The following is a 24838-nucleotide window of genomic DNA, read 5'->3' on the forward strand; positions in this document are numbered from 1 at the left end:
CTCATCTGAATCTCTAAGCAAAATAACATGCCTCATTAGGTAGCACTCATCTGCTTCAACTTAAACATCAAGGTTGTTTTGAAACACTTGCTTGGGTGTTGTTTGATTTTTCTGTGTCCTTTTAATTTATTAATACAAGAAGGCCAAAAATATTTCAAAGCTTTTGGGAAATGGCTTAATATTTACCATATGCAACTTTTGTGGCAAACTCAAATATATTATTTTTATTAAATAAAATATCATATTTATTCAAAATTAATTTGAAAATTGATAAATGAACAAGAGAGAACAAAAGAAAGGCATAAAAAATGAAACAAAACCCCTCAAAATTGACAACACATGAAATGAACAAAAAACACACTTTAGAATAGAAGACAATAGATTACAATATATAAGCTTAAACCACATACGAGAGAAAAAAGAGATCTGGAAACTCAAAATCAGGAGAGGAACACAAACTAGTGTAATTTTTCATCTGTCTGTTCCCCTGGAATCAATGCATCAGCTCAATGCATTTAGCTGTTTTCAGGGCTATTTAACTAACAAGTCCATTTAGACATCCCTCAGGTGGCATTTATTTATGTGAAGAAATGAAATGTGTCAAACTCATGTTTCTCCTTGAGTCAGAATGGGTAGAAACTTTCCAGTATTTTGCTCTGATCTGGAACATGATTTGTTGGCGAGCATCGCAGCATATGGAAGACCATTTAATGAGGCATCATGTTTACTTTTCCGGTTTGGAAAGAGACCTTGCAGGGTGTAGCCAATGCCTGGTTTCTTAACATTGTCACTGCTCTGCTCTGTCAATTTGCTGGGATCAGCTTGTGCAGAAGGTCTCGTTGGTTTTATTTAACACTGTCATTGGTGTCTGTGACATTGAGGTTTCATGATTGGATGTGAGGTGAAGTGGAAAACAACAACTCTCAAACAATCTCATGACTCATAGTTATCTGATATTTGTTAGGATGGCAAAACCATTTGAGGTCAATTCAGATAAACTGACATCTTCCATCTAAACAACATCAAGAGACAAATACATCAATCCCCCATAAATCAGACTAATGGATCTATCTGAATGGACAGTTTATGGGGAATTTATCTGACAGGCAGACAGTAATTTTCTCTTTGTATTGAGGAAGTGAAGCATTTGAAAGAGGTTGGTAACCTAACCAAGGTTATATCAGATTTCCAAAATAAAAAAAACACAGTTTTGAGAAAAAGCAGCTGTAAAACACATTTTCCCCAACCAAACAGTGGTCAAACCTATATATTAATGTTATGCACATTTGTAAAATATATAAGCAATAAATAAATGATAAAGTTACAAAAACATAATAATGTTAACTATATTGATTTCAAAACTCCACGTGAACATGAGATTCATAATCCTTGAGCATGAGACTGTTAAAACTATTGCAAAATAAAAAGTCATGAAAATAAGTGAATCAGTAGCTTATATAATCTTGTTTTGTAAGACTTCTTTAGATCTCCACATACAAATTTTAAACCCTCTTATATAGCCCCATATATAACTCATTTATAACTTTACTGTGAATACAATACAGCTCATTGTTCCAGACTGAGTGCAGAAATTAAACTATTCTTTTACAAATGTAAGGTGTGAATTGTTCATTGGGCTCTTTGGCCATGAAGTGTCAAGTCTCAAGTCATGAGCTAGCTAGCTGTCAAACTATGTTCTCGGACCGTCAAGGAAAAAACCTACAGCCTGACTATGATTCCTGAATTATTCCTGACTCTTATGAACCTGTTCTTTTTAATGAATCAAAACACAGCACAGTGCGTGAAAAGTGTAGTCCAGTTCTTAAATTAATCAACCGTTGAGCCAAATCTTTCAAGTGAATCAGAAAGTTCGATACTTAGATGAATGACTCTTTAAACCATTTTTTTGGAGAAAATCAGAAGAGATCGAACAGTCCAGTACAGTTAAAATCAAAATCAAGAGTCAAAATTGTCATTTCCCAACTGACCCTTTACAAACATCTGACCAATCATAACGCTGAATCCTCTATTCTGTCCGACAAACAAATCAGACAGGAGAGCAGATTAACATCAGTGGACTTAAAGGAGAAGTCCACTTCCAAAACATAGATTCACATATAATATACTCACCCCACTGTCATCCAAGATGTTCATGTCTTTCTTTATTCAGTCGTAAAGAAATTATGTTTTTTGAGGAAAACATTTCAGCATTTTTCTCCATATAATGGACTGATATGGTGCCCCGATTTTGAATGTCCAAAATGCAGTTTAAATACAGCTTCAAATGATTCCAATGCGGTTGTTTCATAAAAAAAATACAAGTTAAATACTTTTTATTCTCAAACGCTCGTCTTGCCTTGCTCTTGTTGAACTTTGTGTATTCTGACTCAAGACAGTTAGGGTATGTCGAAAAACTTGTATTTTCTCCCTCAACTTCAGAAATTATTTCAAAATCATCCTATATCACTGCAGAAGTACCGACCCAGTCTTTGCAAAGTGAACATGCAAAGAAGATCAAACACCCTTAACAAAAAAGGTAAAACAGCGACATAGGACGATTTTGAAGTTGAGGGAGAACATGAGATGGGAGTTTTTCGACATAACCTAACTGTCATGAACCAGAACAAAAACAGTTTAGGCAGATTGAGATAAGACGAGTGTTTGACATTAAAAAGTATATAAATTGTATTATTTTTATGAAAATAACCGATCGTTATGCTAGATAAGACCCTTCTTTCTCGGCTGGGATCGTTTACAACTGCATTTGGGATAGTTAGAATCCGCATTTAAACTGCATTTTGGAAGTTCAAAATCGGGGCAGCATATCAGTCCATTGTATGGAGAAAAATGCTGAAATGTTTCCTCAAAAAACATAATTTCTTTACGACTGAATAAAGAAAGACATGAACATCTTGGATGACAATTAGGTGAGCACATTATATGTGTCTTTCTGCGGTTGAAATAAAATATGTTCATTCATGTTTTTCCCGTGCTTTAAGTAAAGAAGAAAAGATGATCAGTTCACGTGTCGATTGATCTAATAAGGCAATACAATGATCTGTCACAGCACGTTAAAAAGCCACAAAATGGTATGTATTGTTCAAAGGTCTTAAAAATGACAACATTTTAAAGCTGAAGTAACCTGCTTTGTCTTGTCTGTTGGCATGTTGTCAGTTTCCTCTTTGCTCCGCAATGTTTTTTTCACTGTGTGAGAACATGATGTGTAGTGTGAGAGTGGCACTGTTTGTAGGACATAGCAATAGGTAACTAAGGAGGGCGGGTTTTTGCAAAGGGTCAGTTGGGTCAAATGCCAATATTTCACCAATCAAGTCATGTATCTGTAATTACCGTTGGTGGTTTAGAATCAGAACGATTTCAGATTCATGAACAAATTACTCTTTTGAATCAGTTCTTGGCCAAACTAGCTTGCATAACGGTTTGAATCGGTTTGTGAAGTCTAAAATCATTCGGACAGCCAAAGACTACAGAATACCCAAGACATGTCACTCGTATAGTTTTAAATGGGGAAACATGCAACGCTCGTTATGGTTGCGAAGCCCCGTTTTTGAAATAAATGAGCCAATCGCTAATCGGTAAAGTCAGCGCGTCACTGCTGCTGCTGTTAGAAGTCCTGGTTGGTATAGAAACAGTCACCGCTCTAAGACGTGTGCTCAGTACTGTGCAGCCAGTGCACATGCATTTCAAATGCATGGCCGCCATTTCAAAGGCATTTCAAAGATGGCCGCCGAGTGAAATGACTTGTCTTAAAGAGACTTTTGGAACTGTTAGCTCATGGTAGTTACTATATTAAAACACACGGAAAAGTCGATATTTACCTTAAATCTATTTAAACCAAATCTGAAAATACACTGTTTGGCAGCAATGAAGAGTGTGAATTTCTTTATTTTGACACCTGTGCTTGCAGCTTTTTGGACATTTTCCTATCAAAAAGCTAATGGCGTGTACAAAAGCGATTTAAGTAGCAAACAATGCTATTACTATGTAGTTTTGTAGGCTATGAAATGTTTCATGCAGTTAGTGTTAGTGGTTAGAGTTTTTTCTCCATTGTGTACTTATAAAGCTATTATTAGTCACCTTAAATTTTTTTTTATTCAGTGCTAAAAGTGAACATTTACATTTTGCAGACTGACACGTGCCAAAAGTGACAAGTAGCAAGATGAAAAGTAGCATGTCTAAAGAGCCCAAAACTTTGTTTTCTGCAGTTGTTCTCTCAAGAATTGTATTTTGATCAATCATTGCTGTCAGTTGAGTTTTCATGGCCATCCGTATTCTGAATTTCACAGTTTCTGAATAGTAACCAAAAAGTCTCATATTACAAATTCCAGTCCTATTCTTGTTTTTTTCTTTCTAGATTACATGGAATGCTTTGTTTCAGCTTGCTTTCTCATCTGGGTCATTCTCTTTGTGGTTATCCATTTAGTCTTTTGTGTATTTGTTCTGATTCTCTTCCCCAGTGCTCTTATGAAAAGATACAGCTGAAAAGAGAGACTTTTCTTAAAAGAGAAGAAGATGACAGACCACTTTGGAAATGATAAAGGGAAGTGGTGCACACATAAACAAAACAAAGAAGAAACAGTGTCAGGGTTGTTGTATCTGAGAACAGGTCAGGAGTCTCACCACAGAGTGTCTGGAGGGATTGATTACATATTTACCAGGCCTTGACACTCACTCTTGGCCACGAGGGCTCAGAATTTTATTTAACATCCATTTGCAATTGGATCTTCTGTAATAATTTAATAAAAGAAAGGATGTCTTTTAATTTAAATAGAAAACCCCACTCGGAGGGTGTTGACTCATGGGAACTGAGATTTGAGTCTGGCCTGTGGCATGTTCTGATCTTATTTCCACTCTCTTACTTCTATTTCAAGACCCACTGAAATTAAAGTTGTGCAGTTTTTAATCTCATGTCTTTGCTCATGTCAAAAGTACATCCAAAAATTAAAATTTGCTGAAAATTAACTCACCTTCAGGCTATCCAAGATGTAAATGAGTTTGTTTAATCACTTAATGTCTTGTGAAATGAAAAACTGCATGTTTGTAAGACACAAATCATTCATTAATGCCCTCTAACGGTTGTTTCTGGCCAAAATACCATTCTATAATCCATAATAACCCTTCCTCTGGTTGTCCTATCATATCAGAAACCCCCGACATATTCGTTTAGTAATGTTTTGGACTGTTTCCTATGCTTGATCTGTTCATATTTATCTCCTGGTTTAGACAAGATGAGTTTTTCACTGGAAAAAGCAATATTCTCATATTTTAGCTGGAAGCAACAGTTTGAAGCATATTTCATGCAGCTTTTCACTTCAGAAGACATTAATTGAGTTGTATGGATCATTGTAATGCTGTTATTTGCTGTTTGAACTCCAATTCTCCTGATATCTAATGGCTCTTGACTCACCTTCTCACAGATTTTTGTCTGATCGAAATCCTTCTTGAATAAGAATGTCCCGCCAAGCAACTATTACGATTAGCAAGTAACAAATGATTCATGACTGTGACTTAAGTAATGATGACCCTTTTCATATGATAACAGGGCACAGTGATAAAGCTAGAAGCAATAAAAGCTATCTTCACTCTAAATAATCTCCTTGTAAATGTCACCTTAACATAGAGACATTATTGTTATTTAGCAAGATTTAAACTTTTAAGGTCATGACGCAACTTTTTTCACTGCAAACTTTGCACCTGCAACCCAGGCCTGTAAAGAAAAATCTACCAACCGTCTGAAAGAACATTTTACGACCTTAAAAGAAGGCATAGCAATCTACCCTCTTTTACAACTCTTTGGTACCTTTGTGGGCAACACGGTGACCGTTTTGAAAGTAGAAGGAAGGGAAGTTTCACTGTTCGTGATCTGTTTGTGTTCCACAGCTATGGCAACCCACCTTTACAATCTTCTTACTTAACATAACAGGGTCAAAAGTCAAAGTGTGACTTTTAACAATTAAAGAGCCGCACAAAAGGAAGTGTATTTTTAGTGTCATGTCTATTAGTGAAATCCTTACTAGCCTCACTGGAAACAGATGGCTTTGGATTGTTTTTTTTAGTAAATTTGCTGCTCTGTTGCTCTGCTGGATTGTGGCTTTTCAGATATGAACAGTGATTTAGATTAGAAGCATATTGACGAACCTGTAAACAATGCTGCATTGTGCAGATGTGTACTTTAGGATTAGCATACCCACTTCAGTCAGCCGCAAAAATGATTCATAAATATAAATAATGTTATGCTGTACAGGTCTGGCTTTTTGTTTTTAAGTGTTTTAGTCTTGAAAAACCTTTACATGTTTTCCATGAGAAGTTCATTCTTGAGTATTTTTGACATTTGGAATAAAACCATGTAGATAATAAGGGCAATAAAAGAAACAATGTTGCAGACAACATCTTTTCCGTCTGACTTTGCTGAAAAGACCAGCATACATCACAGCAATGTCTATGGTGTTATACCATGACAGTTAATTTGTGCTGTAAAAATGGTACTGTCAGGTAGTGCCAACTTATCAATCTCTTTTATTTGTTTCCTTTTTGGCTGCTATTTTGGAAAAAATCTGCTGGCTCACCTCTGATTCAGCTGAGTGTAGATAGACACTGAGATTTTTCTCTGGCTGAAGAGATAACAAAACTTTAAAGAGAGCTTGTTACAGCGGTCATAAGAAAGATATTTGTGCAAGGCGAAATTTGGCTTTTTGTTCAGGTCATATTTTGTTTTGGAGAAGGACCAGGAACTCAGGACCGTTTTGATTTAGAGTAGATCAAAGAACTGGGAATAGTAGCTATCCAGCATTCTCATTTCATCTTTCATTTTCTTGTTTACTCCTTCACTTATATGTGCATATATGAACAAATACATCACAAACTGTTTCTGACAGTGATGTCTATTTAAAATGAGCCTAATCATCAGATTCCTTGTGCAGCTGTCAGCATACTTTATCTAATATTGGATTTCAGTATTTGCTGGTTTCTCATCCAACTGTAGCAAACGACTTTTATAATATACATATTTCACTGCTGAACTAAATATTTCGAGATATTTTATATAAGAATCTTTTCATAGAATTCCTTGTGGAGCCGTCTGCATATTTGCTTAATGCTGGTTTCCGTCTTTGAGTTTTAGCTTTAAAGGAGAAGTCCACTTCCAAAACAACATTTCACAAATAATTTACTCACCCCCTTGTTATCCAAGATGTTCATGTCTTTCTGTCTTCAGTCGTGAAGAAATTATGTTTTTTGAGGAAAGCATTTCAGAATTTTTCTCCATATAATGGACTTCATTGGTGCCCCGATTTTGATCTTCCAAAATGTAGTTTAAATGCAGCTTCAAAGGGCTCTAAACGATCCCAGCCAAGGAAGAAGTGTCTTTTTAAGCACAAAAGCTTGTGTAGCACAGGCTCTGTGATGCGCGTTCACGTACTATTGAATCACGTCGAAAGGTCATGCGGAACTACTGACCCAGTGTTTACAAAGGGAACGCGCAAAGACTAAGAAAGTGCAAGTAAGTCAAACGCTGTTTACAAACAAAAAGATACAACAATGTCGGACCATTCTGTCATAGAGTTTTTCGACATACTCTACCTTTTTGACCCAGAGTACACAGACGATGAGCTTGTGGTGATTTGAAGACGTGATTTGTAGTAGTGATGGGAAGTTCGGATCATTTTACCGACTCGGACCTTTGAGTCTTGTTCAGCAAAATGAATGAATCTTTTTTCGAGTCATTTTGTTCATTTTAGCAAAGTGACAGCGCCATAAGATGAACGTGACAGCGTGACAGCGTGACAGCCCCATAAGATGAACGAACGACTCGAAAAACCTGAAGACTTGAAACAGGTGAACTAATTCCAGTGCAGAACCTAATAGGATGTTGCTCATGCGTGACTGAACGAATCACTCCCCGAGATGACTCGTTCTTCCCGAGTCACATTAAAGATTCGTTCAAAATGAACAAATCGTTCAAGAACGACCCGTGGACGCGCATCCCAGAGCCTGTGCTACACAAGCTTTTGTGCTTAAAAAGTATACAAATTTTTATTCTTCAAAAACAATGACTGATCGTTTCGCTATAAAGACCCTTCTTCCTTGGCTGGGATCGTTTAGAGCCCTTTGAAGCTGCATTAAAACTGCATTTTGGAAGTTCGAATTTGGGGCACCAATGAAGACCATTATATGCAGAAAAATCCTAAAATGCTTTCCTCAAAAACCATAAATTTTCCAAGATATTTTACACATTTATAATATTCATATATTTTGGAGATTTGTACCATCGAAAAGTTTGAAGCAATAAGGTGATAAAGAGCAATAAAGAGATCTAAAAATGATTTCCAGTGGAATATTCACGTTGTACACACTACTAGTCAAAAGTTTTTGAACAGTATGATTTTTAATGTTTTTTTAAACGTCTCTTCTGCTCACCAAGCCTGCATTTATTTGATCCAAAGTACCGCAAACACAGTAACATTTTGACATATTTTTACTGTTTAAAACTACTGTTTTCTATTTGAATGTAAATGTAATTTATTCCTGTTGTTTCAAAGCTGAATTTTTAGCATCATTACTCCAGTCACATGATCCTTCAGAAATCATTCTAATATTCAGATTTTCTGCTCAAAAACATATATTATTGTTTTGTTGAAAACAGCTGAGTAGATTTTTTTCAGGTTTCTTTGATGAATAGAAAGTTCAGAAGAACAGATTTTATCAAATTAAAATTATTAAAAATATTTCACAATATTACTTCTTTTGCTGTACTTTGGCTCAAATAAATGCAGTCTTGGTGAGCAGAAGAGACTTCTTTAAAAAAACATTAGAAATCTTACTGTTTAGAAACTTTTGACTGGTAGTGTATGTGTGGTTCTCGTTGAATTGTATGTGCTAGTTATAAAAAAAGCAGTTCAAGAGAATTACCTGAAGTTGAAGTATTACTTTTTCATCACTGTTTATTTCTTCAGTTTATATGCTGATCCTTTTTCCTTCTCTATTATTTTGGTGTTGAAAGATAAGTGGGTATGTGATTGTTGTGTAAGTGTATGTTAGTTCACTAATTGATGTTTTTGTCATTAAACTTTCAGCAGTGTTGTGTATACACTGAGCAATCTCTGTGGAAAGTATCTAGCAGGAAAGTCATGAATCTGAGTCATACTTCTGGTACCATAGTTTGCTTACCACTAAAAAGTGATACCACAATTCATAAAACACAAGGTTGGTTTGTAGCCAGACAGTCTATTATTGATAGAGGGGGATTTCTGCACTTTTCCTTCATTTTGCTGATGTTTTGGAGAAGTTGTTTCACATTGATTTGTGTTGATGCAGCCTTCACTTTTGTTTGTGCATGTGAGTCATGCCCTCCTCCAGCTGCTAAAGGACTCTGACTTCAGTACTGTATTATTGCTCACTGTTCAAGCACATATTTTCGGCGTTTAGAGTCATCTTACAAATGAATGGGGCACATGTGGATCTTGCTTATTGCTCTTTCCTCAAGGTTCACACGTGTTTGTCTTCCTGCATTTGAGATTTTTTCGCTTCTTGTTTTGTCTTCCTGCCTACTTCTCTTTTATTGAGTTTTTTTCACAGACCGGAGGCGATGAAATTTGTTCTTAAGAGTTTCATGTGAAGTCTTCATAGATGTGAAGTATCAAAGGGATACTTCACCCAAATATGAAAATGCTATCATACGACTTTTTAATCTTATTTTGTGTTCTGCAAAGAAAGTCAAACAGGCTTGAAATGACATGAGGGAGAATAAAAGATGACAGAATTTTCATTTTTGTGTGAACTATCTCTTTAACTTAGCACAAGCATTGCTGATGTCTCATGGCTTGCTTTTGAGGAAATTGAACAACAAACATTCAGTAATCATGTTTAAGTGCTATGCCACTCAATCTGCTGTATGCTTTATGTCAGTAAGACATGCAGCACACTATCTCCACCCCTGACTTTCTGTTTTTGTCCTACAAGTCACAAGTTCCTTTGCTTGGTCATCCTTTGTATTTGTCTTGACTCTTGGTTTCTGCCTGTGGGCTGAATCGAGAGCGTGAGAAGATGCATATGGCATTAATACAGCAATTTAAGTGACGAGGGTGTTTATGAGAATAGCATGTGTTCATACGTTCCCTATTTGGTCAGCTGGAAAGGTCTAGTCTGACTTGTACCCCATGACAACTTGTATTGGAACTATGTGAAAAACCTTTTTTGGTTTCACCATCAGGCAGCCTTGTGTGTTTTTTCCCCTGAAGTTAATAGTTTGTGTCTTCTTATTCCTGGCATTTTTAACCTTTAAAATGACCCTTTAACCCAAACCAATGATTTAAAACTTCTCAGATTGGTAAACATCTCCTACACAAACCCACACTTGTTTTATTTGGATTCTGCAGTTTTAGAAGTTGGAAAAACATCCTTTTTCATCATCAACGCCAGAGCAATCTCCCATACCGCTCCCATTGGAGCTGGAGGTGGATCATGTGACTGCTACAGTTAATTGACGTAAGGTAGGCTGGGACTCTTGCCTCTGTGTCTGATCACTCGCACCGCTGTTGCATCAGGCCAAAACATTCTCTTAACAGGAATGTTTTCAGTGTTTTCGGATGGATGAAGGTTTTCACTTGGTCATAAGAGAAATGTGAGAAGCACATCAGAACAAAAACTCAGCCTCTGATCTCTGAGAAAGAAAGCCAGTTTGTGCATTCGATTGACATGAAAGATTTCCTTTCTCACGCAATGAAATGGACCAAATTTCAAACCATAGTTTGTGTTTGGAGAAAGATGAGGGTTGTGTTTGATGTGTGATTGTAGTCTGTACGTGTAGATATGCATGTGGGGTGTTTCTTCAACTGTGACCACTTTTGGCACAGTGAACTTTTAGGAATTTAGTTTTTAAAACATGCTTTTTTTTCACTCTTACAATGCAAGATGATTCCCAGTAATGAAAATTCCCCCAGTTTTGCATCATAGAATGTATTTTTTGGCTTTTAATTGCATTTTAGGCTATACGTTTTTAAAATACACCACCAGTCAAGATTTAAGATTTTTATTTTTCTCACCAAGCCTGCATTTATTTAATCCAAAGTACAGCAAGAACAGTAAAATTTTGGAATATTTACTTTTTAAAATAACTGCTTTCTATTTGAATATATTTTAAAATGTAATTTATTCCTGTGATCAAAGCTACATTTTCAGCATCATTACTCCAGTCTTCAGTGTCACATGATCCTTCAGAAATCATTCTAATATGCTGATTTGCTGTTCAAGAAATGTTTGTAGTAATCATTTATTAATAATGATGTTTTCAATTATCAATAATTATTATTAAATCAATATTTTAAAAAGCTGAGTGCATTTTTTTCAGGATTCTTTGATGAATAGAATGGTAGATAGATAGATGGTCAGCATTAATCTGAAATTAAAAGCTTTTGTAACATTATACTATACCATTCAAAAGCTTGGAGTCAGTATACATCTATTTTTGGGAAAGAAATTATAGTAATTAATACTTTTATTTAACAAGGATGCTTTAAATTAATCAAAAGTGATGATAAAGACATTTATAATGTTACAAAAGATTCTATTTCAGATAAATGCTATTCCTCTGAACGTTCTATTCATCAAAGAAACCTAAAAAAAATCCATTCAGCTGTTTTCAACATCATAATAATAATAATTAATTTTTCAAATAGTAAAAATATGTCACTATTTTACTGTTTGGTAGTGTAATTTGACAATTATAGCTTGGCTGTAAATGACACCCAATAAAAAAGTGATATTTACCTTGTTTTTTCTTTGTTATCTTCACTTGTATCATGTCTTGTATTTCTTAAACACTTTATAAAACACACCAACTTTTAGGAAAAATATTAGGAGGAAAATGTTCATGTTATGTTATAATTATTTAAAAGTATGTAAATTATTTTCACATAACAAATATTGATATTGTTTGTTTATTGCACTTGCAGTTTAGACTAGTTTTTAGTTAATTTAAATTTAATTTCAATTTTTTTTATTGTCTGAATAAAACCAAGCATCTACTAAAACTTATTTTTCAATGTAATCCTCATACACACACACACACACACACACACACACACATATTGTGTTTACATGTTTTATGGGGACATTCCATAGGCGTAATGGTTTTTATACTGTACAAACCCTATTTTCTATCGCCCTACACCTACCCTACACCTAAACCTAGCCTTCACAGGAGACTATGCACTTTTACTTTCTCAAAAAAACTCATTCTACATGATTTATAAGCCTGTTTCCTCATGGGGACCTCACAAATGTCCCCACAAGGTCAAAATTTACTGGTATTACTATCCTTGTGGGGACATTTGGTCCCCATAACGTGATAAATACCAGGTGCACGCACACACACACACACGCACACACACACACACACAAATCTGTTTTCATAAAATAAAAATCAACCACTAAATCATAAAATTGCCCAATGTTGAAGAAACTCCCTTATGCTTTGGCTCACTCCAAGAACATTAAGTCAGTCCAAAATATGAGATAAGAAAAGTAAAATTTCAAATCATAATGAACGATTTTGGAAGCAGAGGTTATACAGATGGCTCAGCTCAAACTTTTCTAACCAGTGAAAACGCAAATACAATTCTTCATCTAAAGTTGCTCATTATAGTGCTGTTGACACTGATGTCCTTCACGGACTCTCATGTATTCTCCATTACAAGATCAAGAAACATCACTTCCACTGTAAAGTTCCACTGAAGAACAGCCTTGCTTTGCTTTTCCTTTACCTTGGTGCTTTTTTGGCTCCTCTACGGACCAATTGCAACATTTTCCGTGTACAAGTACTGGGAATTTCAGGTTTCAGATTGAGTTGTTTGAATTGAAATCCCTGTGTTCTTCAATGTGACCTCTTGCTTGAAGTCTAGAAGAGCTTTTGAAGGCTGCAGACTGGCTTTTGTCAGATCAAATACAAGGCTTTCATGTTTGCCACAGAGTACTTAGTGCGATGTGTTTGGGGTGGTGCTGGTCATGGCCAAAGAAGAAAGGGTGGTGGTACTGATCTTGAGATTGCAGGTTGGCATGCACATCAGCTCTCCTTGCTTGAGCTTGTGTGGGCATAACACACGCTGGCACACGCCATGCAGTCTTTTTTGTGGTTGTTACGCATGTGGAAGCATTCACACATTCCTACCCTGCCTGTCCCTTTATTGCTATAAAAAGCTGTAGCAACCTGAGCCAACAAACATGGCAGGCCCTATGATATAAGCGTTTCTTTGCATTTTGACTGTTAAAGAGGTAGTTCAACATTTACTTACAATTATGTTGTTACAAACCTGTGTGATTTTCTTTGTTCTGTGGAACACAAAAGATGTTTTGATGTTTTAGTGTTGTTTGAACATCGCTGGCATTCAGAATATCGTCTTTTGTGTTGCAAAGCATCACAGAACAATACTGCACAATAAAACTGAAATTGTGATATGACTTAGTGTGATTATCAAATCACAAAAGCTGCAATTTATTTAAATATGCGCTGTGTCTTTGTTCCACACAAACTTATCTCTCCATTTGCTCTTAAATTTGGGTCTCTTAAAGGATTAGTTCAATTCTGAATTAAAATTTCCTGATAATTTACTCACCCCCATGTCATCCAAGATGTTCATGTCTTTCTTTCTTCATTCGAAAAGAAATTAGGGTTTTTGAGGGTGTAACGCCACGCCAGCAGAGGGAGCCCTCACCCATTGACTGCCTGTTGCTGCTCCCTCTGCTGCTTCTCTGGTAACTTCCTGTTTGGTGGCCATTTAAGGAGGCCTAAACCAAACAGGCCCTGGCGAAGTATTGTTTTGCCTGTGCGGACTCTACTAAGCGTTTTCTCGGATTTCCTTGCCTTGTTTTTGTAATTTTCACGGTTTGGTTTCTTGTCATAATTTTGGCTTGTTTTTGCCATTGTTTTGTTCTGTTTCCTTGCCATCGTTTTTGCCTTGTTTCATTGCCTTGTTTATTTTGCTACTTTGACTGCTCTCTTGGTATTTTGACCTTCTGCCTGTTTTCTGGATTTCGCTATTGTTTTTGCCCTGGATATTACTGTTTGTTTGGAGATCGACCCTGCCTGTCTGACTACATTGTGTTTAATAAAAGCTCGCACCTGGATCTGTCACGCTTCTCAAGAGTCCTGTTACAGAATACTTCGCCCCCCAAAGATCCAGCAGCTTTTGGACACAGATCAACCATGAACCCAGCATCACGCCTCCTCTGCCTGCGTCAAGGTAATCCGCTATAGAGGAATATGTGGAGGATTTTTGTAATTTGTGCCATTTGGTGGACTTCAATGATGTTGCCCTGAAAGGTATTTTCTGTAATGGACTTAAGGACAATTTGTACAACCTCATGCCAGACAATAGATGCTCGGCCACACCAGAACAATACATTGACTTTGCACTGCTGCTGGCTGGTTCACCATTTACTGTGGGGATTGCTAATGAGGAACCCTGCAATCCCCCAGTATCTCCCAACTTTTCTGTCATGTCTGGAATAGTTAGTATCATGTCAGAACCCTCTCACGCCAAGCCTGCCAAGCCAAAGCCAGTTCACGTCATGCCTGCCAAGCCAAAGCCTGCTCAAGTCATATCGACCAAGCCAAGGCCTGCTCACATCACGTCTGCCGCTCCAGGGCCTGTTCACATCACTTCTGCCAGGCCACAGCCTGCTCACGCCATGCCTGCCGCTCCAGGTAGAGGTCTTCACGGGTCCAAAAATTCGTACCCGAACCCGAAGAGACCCGTAAATTTGTTGCAGGGAACCGACCCGGACCCGTATTTAATTTGAAAGTGGGACCCGAACCCGTGCAGACCCAAGAAATGCCTTAAATTTACTACCCGACGCGGACCCGACGGTTATTCGTAAATTGGACCCGAACCCGGCTGGGAAGACAGAGGCCCGACTGCACCCGGTCGGCACATATTACACAGCAAACTGCTAACAAGTCATTAAACAAGCTGCGAAAAAACTTTTTGGCTTACCTACTGTTAGTAGCCCAGACTGTGATCAATCCTCCTTGACACTAACATTTTCGTCCATGTTAGGATGTTCCTCTCTCTTGCCGAAAGAATCTTCTTAATTTATATATTATTGCAGCTTGGAGCAGTTTTTTTTTTTTCCAAAAAGCGCACAGAACAAGAAGTGCGTTACACTTTACTGCGTGAGCAGTGGTGTAGTGGTGTCTGGAGAAGTATACTCTTAATTTATTCAAGGTATTGTTTTCGTTATAATGTACTGATTCAAATTAGTAATCAACAATTAATTATCATGTTACCACTCTGGGTTACATGCTCTCGCGTATGCAGGCGGCATTTGCTGTCACGAAGCAGGACGAAGCGGGCGCGGGCGCAATCATATTTCAAAGGAAGCCGGCACCACGGTCTTGCTTTTATTGAGTATTTGCATTTATTCACGTGCAATTGGATAAGATATTATGTGGTCGACTGTCATGATTTTGGCTAATGCAAGACACTACTGAATGATGCGCATCAGAGTGGATTTAGAAGTGGGTTGCACAAAGCCGACTGCACTGCACCATCGTGCGTGTTCAGTAGGTGCGTCTCTTCTTCAGTAGAAAACAATGCAAAACATATGCTTAAAGCTCCACCTAGTTAATCTTATGAAGCTTAAAGGAGGAATTCACATGAGACAGCTTGATACCGTCCGCTTGCAGTACTAGCGTTAACTTCGCGTCACGCATGTTTTTTTCCCCACCTTATTTCCCGCTTACACTTTTCTCGTCCTAATTTTACAAGTTGCAAGTTACAAAACACACGCAAAGTGCTGACCGAAACTGATCACTGGCGAGTGCGGTGTTCTCCGATCGATTCGGGTATTACACACAAATGTTAAACAGACCCGGGACCCGAGGTAATAGATTAGGACCCGACCCGGATCCGACTGACCATTTAAAATATAGACCCGAACCCGTACGGGTCCTGGGTCGGGTCCCGGGTCCCGGGTCCTCGGGTCTCGGGTCCTCCGTGAAGACGTCTAGCTCCAGGGCCTGCTCACGCCATGCCTGTCGTCCCAGAGCCAGTCCACAAGATGGCTGCCATCACCAAGCCTGCTCACAAGATGGCCGCCATTCCCAAGCCTGCTCACAAGATGGCCGCCATCCCCAAGCCTGCTCACAAGATGGCCGCTTCCATCTGAGTCCCCGGCCAAGATGGCTACCACACCCAAGCCTCTTCAGTGCAACACCATCTCATCCAAATCTCATCTCACCATGTCTGCCACACACAAAACAAATCAAGTGACGCCTGATCCTCCGGTGTCAAGTCAAGTCAGGGCTGCATGTTCAGTGCCAAATCAAGTGACAGCTGTGTTTCCTGAGCCACGTCAAGTTACAGCTGTTACTTCGGAATCAAGTCAAGTTACAGCTGAAGTTCTTGAATCAAGCCAAGTCACAGCTGTTTTCCATGAATCAAGCCAAGATACAGCTGTTCTCCATGAGTCAAGCCAAGACACAGCTGCTGTTCCCCATGAGTCAAGCCAAGACACAGCTGCTGTTCCCCATGAGCCAAGCCAAGCCACAGTTGATTTTCATGAGCCAAGCCAAGTTACAGCAGATCGTCATGAGCCAAGTCAAGTCACAGCTGACCTTCATGAACCAAGTCAAGTCACAGCTGGTTTTCACGAGCCAGGTCAAGTCACGGCAGACCTCCCTGAGTCAAGTCAAGTCACGGCAGACCTCCCTGAGTCAAGTCAAGTCACGGCAGACCTCCCTGAGTCAAGTCAAGCCACGGCAGACCTCCCACAGTCAAGTAAAGCCACGGCAGACCTCCCAGAGTCAAGTCAAGTCACAGCAGACCTCCCTGAGTCAAGTCAAGTCACAACAGACCTTCCTGAAGTCAAGAAACAGCTGCGCTCCCAACAGCACCTCTTCACGACATGGCTGCTAGTACAGGGCCTCGCCAAGCCACGGCCGTTCTGCCAGAACCTCACCAGGTCCCCTCTGACCTTCCAAAGCCACTTCACATCTCAGCTGACCCCTCAGAGCCTTGTCACGTATCAGCTGACATCCCGGAGCCTCGTCAGGTCTCAGCCGTCCTTTTAAAGCCTCGCCAAGTCTCGTCTCATCGCCCAAACCGCGCAGAGCCCACGCTCCCAAGCCAGATATCAACAGCATCCACACCCTCAAGACCAGCAGGCATCCCACTATCTACTGTGCTGCCTGTAATGGCTATTGCCATTTTAAGCGTGTGGGCTACACACTGTACTCCAGAGGCCTTGTCTGTCCACGAGTCTGCTCCAGAGGCCTTGTCTGTCCACGAGTCTGCTCCAGAGGCCTCGTCTGTCCACGAGTCTGCTCCAGAGGCCTCATCTGTACACAAGTCTGCTCCAAAGGCCTCATCTGTCCACGAGTCTGTGCCAGAGGCCTCTCTTGTCCAAGAGTTTGCGCCAATACCTCCTGAGGTGTCAGCATGCTCTGTAGAACCTTCTAAGGAGGTGGTGTCCACCCATGAACTCACTGCCACGTCTGACTATGAGTCTGCGCCAATGCCCCCGGAGGTGGCGGCTCCGGCTGCAGAACTTCCTATGGGGGCGGCGTCCAATTATGAACTCTCTACCCGCCATTTCATGGTCAAGAAGGCCAATCATGAACCCTCTGCCTGCCATGTCATGGCCAAGAAGGCTAATCAAGAACTCTCCGCTCTGCTATGGATGCCATTTGTTCTTCTGTGGATATCTTTGCTCCTGTTTGCTTTACCTGCTCTGCCTGCCTCACCTTGGCTCCCTGTTATGCCTGCTCTGCCTGCCTTGCCATTGCTTCCTGCTCTGCCTGCCTTGCCATGGCTCCCTTCTCTTCCAGCTCTGCCTGCCCCACCATGGCTTCCTGCTCTCCCTGCTCCACCATGGCTCCAGGCTCCTCCGAATCAAACATGGTGGACTTCTGCTCCAAGGTTCCACTGTCTGCCATTGCTCCATGGCCCAGGTCCTCCAAGTTTCCACTGTCTGCTACTGTTCCACGGCCCAGGCCCTCTAGTGTTCCACTGTCTGCCATTGCTCCACGGCCCAGGTCCTCCAAGGTTCCACTGTCTGCCATTGCTCCACGGCCCAGGTCCTCCAAGGTTCCACTGTCTGCTACTGCTCCACGGCCCAGGACCTCCAGTGTTCCACTGTCTGCCACAGCTCCACGGTCCAGGTCCTCCAAGGTTCCACTGTCTGCCATTGCTCCACGGCCCTGGTCCTCCAAGGTTCCACTGTCTGCCACAGCTCCACGGCCCAGGTCCTCCAGGGTTCCACTGTCTGCCACAGCTCCATGGCCCTGGTCCTCCAAGGTTCCACTGTCTGCCACACCTCCACAGTCCAGGTCCTCCAGGGTTCCACTGTCTGCCAATGATGGGCCTGTGCGGACTCTACTAAGCATTTTCTCGGATTTCCTTGCCTTGTTTTTGTTATTTTCACGGTTTGGTTTCTTGTCATAGTTTTGCCTTGTTTTTGCCATTGTTTTGTTCTGTTTCCTTGCCATCGTTTTTGCCTTGTTTCATTGCCTTGTTTATTTTGCTACTTTGACTGCTCTCTTGGTATTTTGACCTTCTGCCTGTTTTCTGGATTTCGCTATTGTTTTTGCCCTGGATATTACTGTTTGTTTGGAGATCGACCCTGCCTGTCTGACTACGTTGTGTTTAATAAAAGCTCACACTTGGATCTGTCACGCTTCTCAAGAGTCCTGTTACAGAGGGAAACATTCCAGGATTTTTCTCCGTATAATGGACTTCAATGGTGGCCAACAGGTTGCAGTTTGCAAATTGCAGTTTCAATACATCTTCAAAGGGCTCTACACAATCCCAGATGAGGATAAGGCTCTTATCTAGCAAAACAATTGGTCATTTTCTAAAAACAAAGATGTCAGATTATTTTAAAATAGGAGAAAATGAGATGGGGTTTTTCGCCCTACTCTACCTTTTTGAACCGAAATACACAGACGAAGAACCAACCACGTGTGACCTTTCCAGTGTGATTACATAATACATGAAGTCATTGCATCACAGAACTAGTGCAAGACGAGAATTTGTAGTTAACAGGAATATAAATTTTTTGTTTGTTTGTCAGTGTTTTCAGATCCTTGTCGGCAGCGCTTCTGCAATGAGGAGCAAGCGTGTGTGCATGGTTGCCAGATTGCTTAAAATAAGCAAACCACCGGCCAGAAAATGTATACTTGTAACAGCAAAGCTCTAATTGAAGGATTTGAAGTCTTGTTATCTGGCAACCACATTTGAAAGCTCGCGTAGTAGGCGTGTAAACGCATTCAATCTGCAATATTATTATGTCTCCTTTTCTTTGACAAAAATAAAGAGAGGTTTTAGGTAAAGTTTTTATTTTTTTAATAGATTTTAGTTTTTTTTCCGTCAATGAAATTGCATCTAGATACAGTCACAGTTTTCATTTATTGACCTTATTGTCGTCTCGTCTTCGTCTCGCCTTAGTCATGATAAAAAAAAGCTCATTAACAAACATTTTTAACACTGTCGCCCACTGAAGCCAAGCCTGGTCAGGATGGTAGACCTCCTGAGAAAACTAGGTTGCTTGCTGCTCATCCTGTGGTCTATGTGGGTCCTAACGCCCCAGTATAGTGATGGGGACACCATACTGTCAAAAAGCACCGTCCTTCGGACGAGATGTTAAACTGAGGTCCTGACTCTCTGTGGTCATTAAAAATCCCAGGATTTCTTTCAAAAAGAGTAGATGTGTGACCTCAGCATCCTGGCCAAATTTGCCCATTTTCCTCTGACAATCATGGCTCCTATCAAACCCCATATCTACTGATTGGCTTCATCACTCGGTCTCCTCTCCACCAATAAGCTGGTTTGTGGTGGGCTTTCTGGGGCACTATGGCTGCCGTCGCATCATCCAAGTGGATGCTGCACACTCAAAATCTAGAGTGGTTTGAGTGCTTAGAAAAGCAGAAAAGCACTATATAAATGTAATGAATTATTATATCTTTTTTTCCTAAGTTGTGTAGCCTTACATGTTGAAACGGACAGACATTGCAGTGGGTAAATGAAGACAGATTTGACATTTTTTGTGTAAACAATCCCTTTAAGTGCTTTTAAATGATGCATCCATCGGGGCGATAGACTGCTCTGTTTGCTATTCTGTCCATGTCCTACTATTTACAATCCTTTTGATCTAGATAGCTACATTCTTGTTGTGTTTCCTATATATAGAGCAAGATTCGCAAGTCTCGCACTCATCTTGACATCTTGGCAATGCTGAGTCGCTCTAAACCAGTGCCAAGTTCCTCACCATTTCCCACGCCTGTCCTGCCAGGAGCTCCGGGACTCATTGCTCAAATCTTGCCATCCATGCGTGCCATCAAACAGACCACTTTCCCCAGTCCAGCCATCCGTGGCCACGATCAGAATGCCAGTCCCTGGGCCCTGTGGACGTGCCCTCCGGAGTTCCGCCTGCAGCTCCATTGTCAGAGACATTAATTTGCCGCTTGGGCCCGGTTCCACCGATGTCTCCATTACACATATGCCACAAGGAACCATTCAGTGTTCGTATAGAGTTTTCTGAGTAATTATATTTGATTAGGTAGAGCTGTTCTCATTGAGAACGTCTGTTGCTATTGCTTTCAAGTCATCATCAATCTTCTTAAATCGCTAGGAATATGTTGGCTGAAGACACCCTACCAAAGCACATTTAGGCGTTTGCATGTGTCAGTAAAGGTCAATGAAATGCTTATTTAAGTCAAAGTTGTTTTGGATGTGTTTTAGACAGCTCTCTCAACAGTCTCTAATATACGGTATAGTTAGTGTTTTAACAACCCTACAAACCGACAGAAAGGAAATCTGATGTAATCATAAGTGTCTAGGGATAGTCTTGCAAAAACCACCAGCTTTTTGAGCAAAATAGAATGTCCGTTTTTAATCACAAAGGTTGCAATTCAGACCTGGCAGAATGGCGTTGACTTTTCGAGGCTCTTAAATACAGACCATCAGTGGCGCACTGCACAGTTAGCTTCAGAAGATGACAGACACGAGAGAAGTTACAAATAGCGTCCAATGGCTACTGAGTAATAAGTCTGCACTTTTGCCACAGGATCATTCTAGAAGCCAAAAAGTGCTGTTACATGCTGTTTATTGAGGGCTGTTTGTTGTGTTTGTATTGTAGCTAGCACAAACAAGCATTGCCTGAGGAAATTTGAGTGTTTGAAGTTTCAATAAGTTGTATATTAATATATATTTGAAATTGTATGTTGATGTACACTGCCAGTCAAAAGTTTTTGAACAGTAAGATTTTTAATGTTTTTTAAAGACTTTTCTGCTCACCAAGCCTGGATTTATTTGATCAAAAGTACAGCAAAAAAGTACAATTTTGAAATATTTTTACTATTTAAAATAGCGTTTTTTTTAATATATTTTAATATATATTCAAATAGATCAAATATAAATTTTCAATATCTTTACTCCAGTTTTCACATGATCCTTCAGAAAGCATTCTAATATGTTGATTTGCTGTTCAAGAAACATTTATTATTATTAGCAATATTTAAAACAGCTGAGTAATTTTTCAGGATTCTTTGATGAATAGAAAGATCGAAAATGAAAAGCTTATGTAACATTATACATTATACCATTCAAAGGCTTGGAGTCTGTATAATTTTTATAATTTTTTTTTAGGAAAGAAATTGTAGAAATAATACTTTTATTCTGCAAGGATGCTTTAAATTGACCAAAAGTGATGATTAAGACATTTTGTTAAAAAATATTTATATTTCAGATAAATGCTGTGCTTTCTATTCATCAAGGACACCTGAAAAAATTCTAATAATAATACCTGTATTTTAAGCAGCAAATCAGAACATTAGAATGGTTTCTGAAGGATTGTGTAATGTAATGATGCTAAAAATTCAGCTTTGAAATCACAGGAATAAATTACATTTTAAAATATATTCAAATAGAAAACAGTTATTTTAATTGTAAATATATTTCAGAATTTCATTGTTTTTGTTGTACTTTGGATCAAATAAATGCAGGCCTGGTGAGCAAAAGAGACTTCTTTAAAAAAAAACATTACAAATCTTAAATTATTAAAAGAAAATGGTATATTTTAATTTTGACTTGACAAAGTGGTGATATGTAAGTGTGTGTGTTGTTTACATACTTTTTTGTTAGTCTTTCCATTAATGTCATTATATTATTCATTCTGACTGATTTGCAAATGTGGAACGTATTCAAACAAAAGAGGCGGGATTTATGAATCAATCACAGCTGATCCTAAACAGTCATATTCAATCATATCGCAATGGAGGCATTGCCTCCTCTCACTTGACTTTCCCCAAATTCATTATCAGTTACCCCCCCCAACAAACTCACTGCATGCTTTAAGGGGTCTGTTAAAACTCAGTGGTTCAGGGGAGGCGAGAGGAACATGGACTCCCTTTGTAACTTTGGACAGTTTTACTTTAGAAAAACAAGTGATTTATAAACTTTTTAATGTCTTGTTTTGTAATATTTGGGTTGTTTTATTTTTGTTCTACAGTTTTCTTCTCATCTAATTTTTTGAGGAGGCCCTGCCTCCCTTGCCTCTGACAGAAATATTAATATTACTGTACATAAATATTACAATATTTTTGTCTGCTTTTCTGGTTTTGATCTAATTTGCCAAATTAGCATTGTTTTGATCTAATGTTCCACACAGAACAGTCAAACTCTGAGTTAAAATGTCTTGCAGATATTACAGAAATATAGCATTTCATTTTTATCTAATGAAGCAGCAGCAAAATGCTCAGTGTTTTTATATAGCGAGGTCCTTTTGGCCTCAGCTGTGTCAATAACACTACATCTTATTGCACGTGTGCAGACTGGTCTTGTGTTTACAAGGCCAAAATCATTTTTACAAACAGACCATTTAACATAACCAGATGAAAAAGGGCTGAAAAGCCAGACTTGCATATACTTGTTTAAAAAGCAAATCTAGCTCAGCCTTTCGGGGTTTTGAGCCTTCCTTAGTGGTTTCTCTGAAGGAGCGGCCAGAGGTATGGCAATGATGATGCAAGTCTGTCATTAAGGAAAAGACAGGCTGGCTTCAAATGCCACAGCTTTTGGTCCTCACAGATATTCCTAAATAGGCATCCATTTCTGTGGAACAAATCTTGCTCAGCAGTGCACATGTGGAGAGTTTGGTAATATGAACTCGGGGCCCCCTGGCTGTAGCATTTGTTTTGTAGAGTTCAGGGTCAGGGTAAATGTCAAGGGTCACGGCAGCAAAGTAGCAGCCTTGCTCTGTTGGCTGTACGCCACACTGTGGTGTGATTCAGCCGTGGCCCTTTGTGACCTTTCCTTGGCTTTGCTTGCATTACGGACTTCCTCACATAACAAACAGTGAGTTGGGAATAGAGCTGTTTGAGCAGCTACATAAAGCCTTTTAGTCATCTAAGATATATGGAAGGGAAATATGGGGATTTATTTAAGCTTTTCCAAACAATCTTTTAATAATACAGCTGCAGAGGCTTAGTTGAATAAAGATTAATTATTGAAATGAATGCAAAGTATATACGTTTCTTATTACTTTAGTAGTGCTTGTAGTGATTTTACATACAGTACAGTTGAGGTCAAAAGTTTACATACACCTTGCAAAATCTGCAAAATGTTAATTATTTTACCAAAATAAGAGGGATTGTACAAAATACAAGTTATCAAGTTATTTTTTATTCAGTACTGACCTGAATAAGATATTTCACATAAAGTAGTCATATATAAAAATGTTCAAAAGTTTACATACACTTGATTCTTAGTACTGTGTTGTTATCTGAATGATCCACAGCTGTTTTTTTTTTTTTTTGTTTGTTTGTTTGTTTAGTGATAGTTGTTTACACGATCCTTGTTTGTCCTGAACAGTTAAACTGCCTGCTGTTTTTCAGAAAAATCCTTCAGGTCCCACAAATTCTTTGGTTTTTCAGCTTTTTTGTGTATTTGAACCCTTTCCGGGGACTTTTTGCATTTGAAGATCAGGGTAAATGTAACTTATTTTGTCTTCTGGGAAATGTGGTATCTTCTTTAGCTTCTGAAGGGCAATCCTAAATGAAAAAAAAAAGATATATAGGCAAAATACGAAAAATGTACACATCTACATTCTGTTCAAAAGTTTTCACCTCCCGGCTCTTAATGCATCTTTTTTCCTTCTGGAGCATCAGTGAGCGTTTGAACCCTCTGTGATAGTTGCACATGAGTTGCTCAGTTGTCCTCGGTGTAAAAAGATGGATCTTAAAGCCATACAGTCATTGTTGGAAAGGGTTCAAATACACAAAAATGCTGAAAAACCAAAGAATTTGTGGGAGCTTCAGGATTTTTATTTTTATGAGGAACAGCGGGCAGTTTAACTGTTCAGGAGGACTGTTCAAGGGACTCATAAACAGCTATCACTAAAAAAACAAAATAAAAAAAACAACAGAGTATAAAGAATCAAGCGTATGCAAACTTTTGAACAGGGTCATTTTTTAAATTCAGCTGTTATTTTCTCTTGTGGACTATATATCTTTTATGTGAAATATCTTATTCAGGTCAGTACTGAATAAAAAATAACATGCATTTAGTATGATCCGTCTTATTTTGGTAAAATAATTAACATTTTGCAGGGTGTATGTAAACATTGGGCCTCAAGTGTAGAAAGAAACTTGATATATCGCCAACTTTTTTTTTTACCAATCAATTCCCAATGAATAAAATAATGTCTTGTAATAAATTCTTTAATATACTGTTTCATTTTGAAATTAGTCATATTATGAAAGTAAAATGTATTCTAACATTCAGGTAACTCTGATTTTAAACTAAGCAGTGCAAGTTGGTGTCCTGATATGTTC

General features: G+C 38.9%; 1 protein-coding gene across 1 annotated transcript in view; it reads left to right on the top strand.

The window, feature by feature from the left end:
* The window catches only part of me1 (malic enzyme 1, NADP(+)-dependent, cytosolic), a 105324-nt gene that overhangs the window by 13712 nt on the left and 66774 nt on the right, over positions 1 to 24838 (top strand). The gene's annotated exons all lie outside the window — the stretch shown is intronic.

Source organism: Labeo rohita, chromosome 16 (genome assembly GCF_022985175.1).
Source record: "Labeo rohita strain BAU-BD-2019 chromosome 16, IGBB_LRoh.1.0, whole genome shotgun sequence".
Lineage (NCBI taxonomy): Eukaryota > Metazoa > Chordata > Actinopteri > Cypriniformes > Cyprinidae > Labeo > Labeo rohita.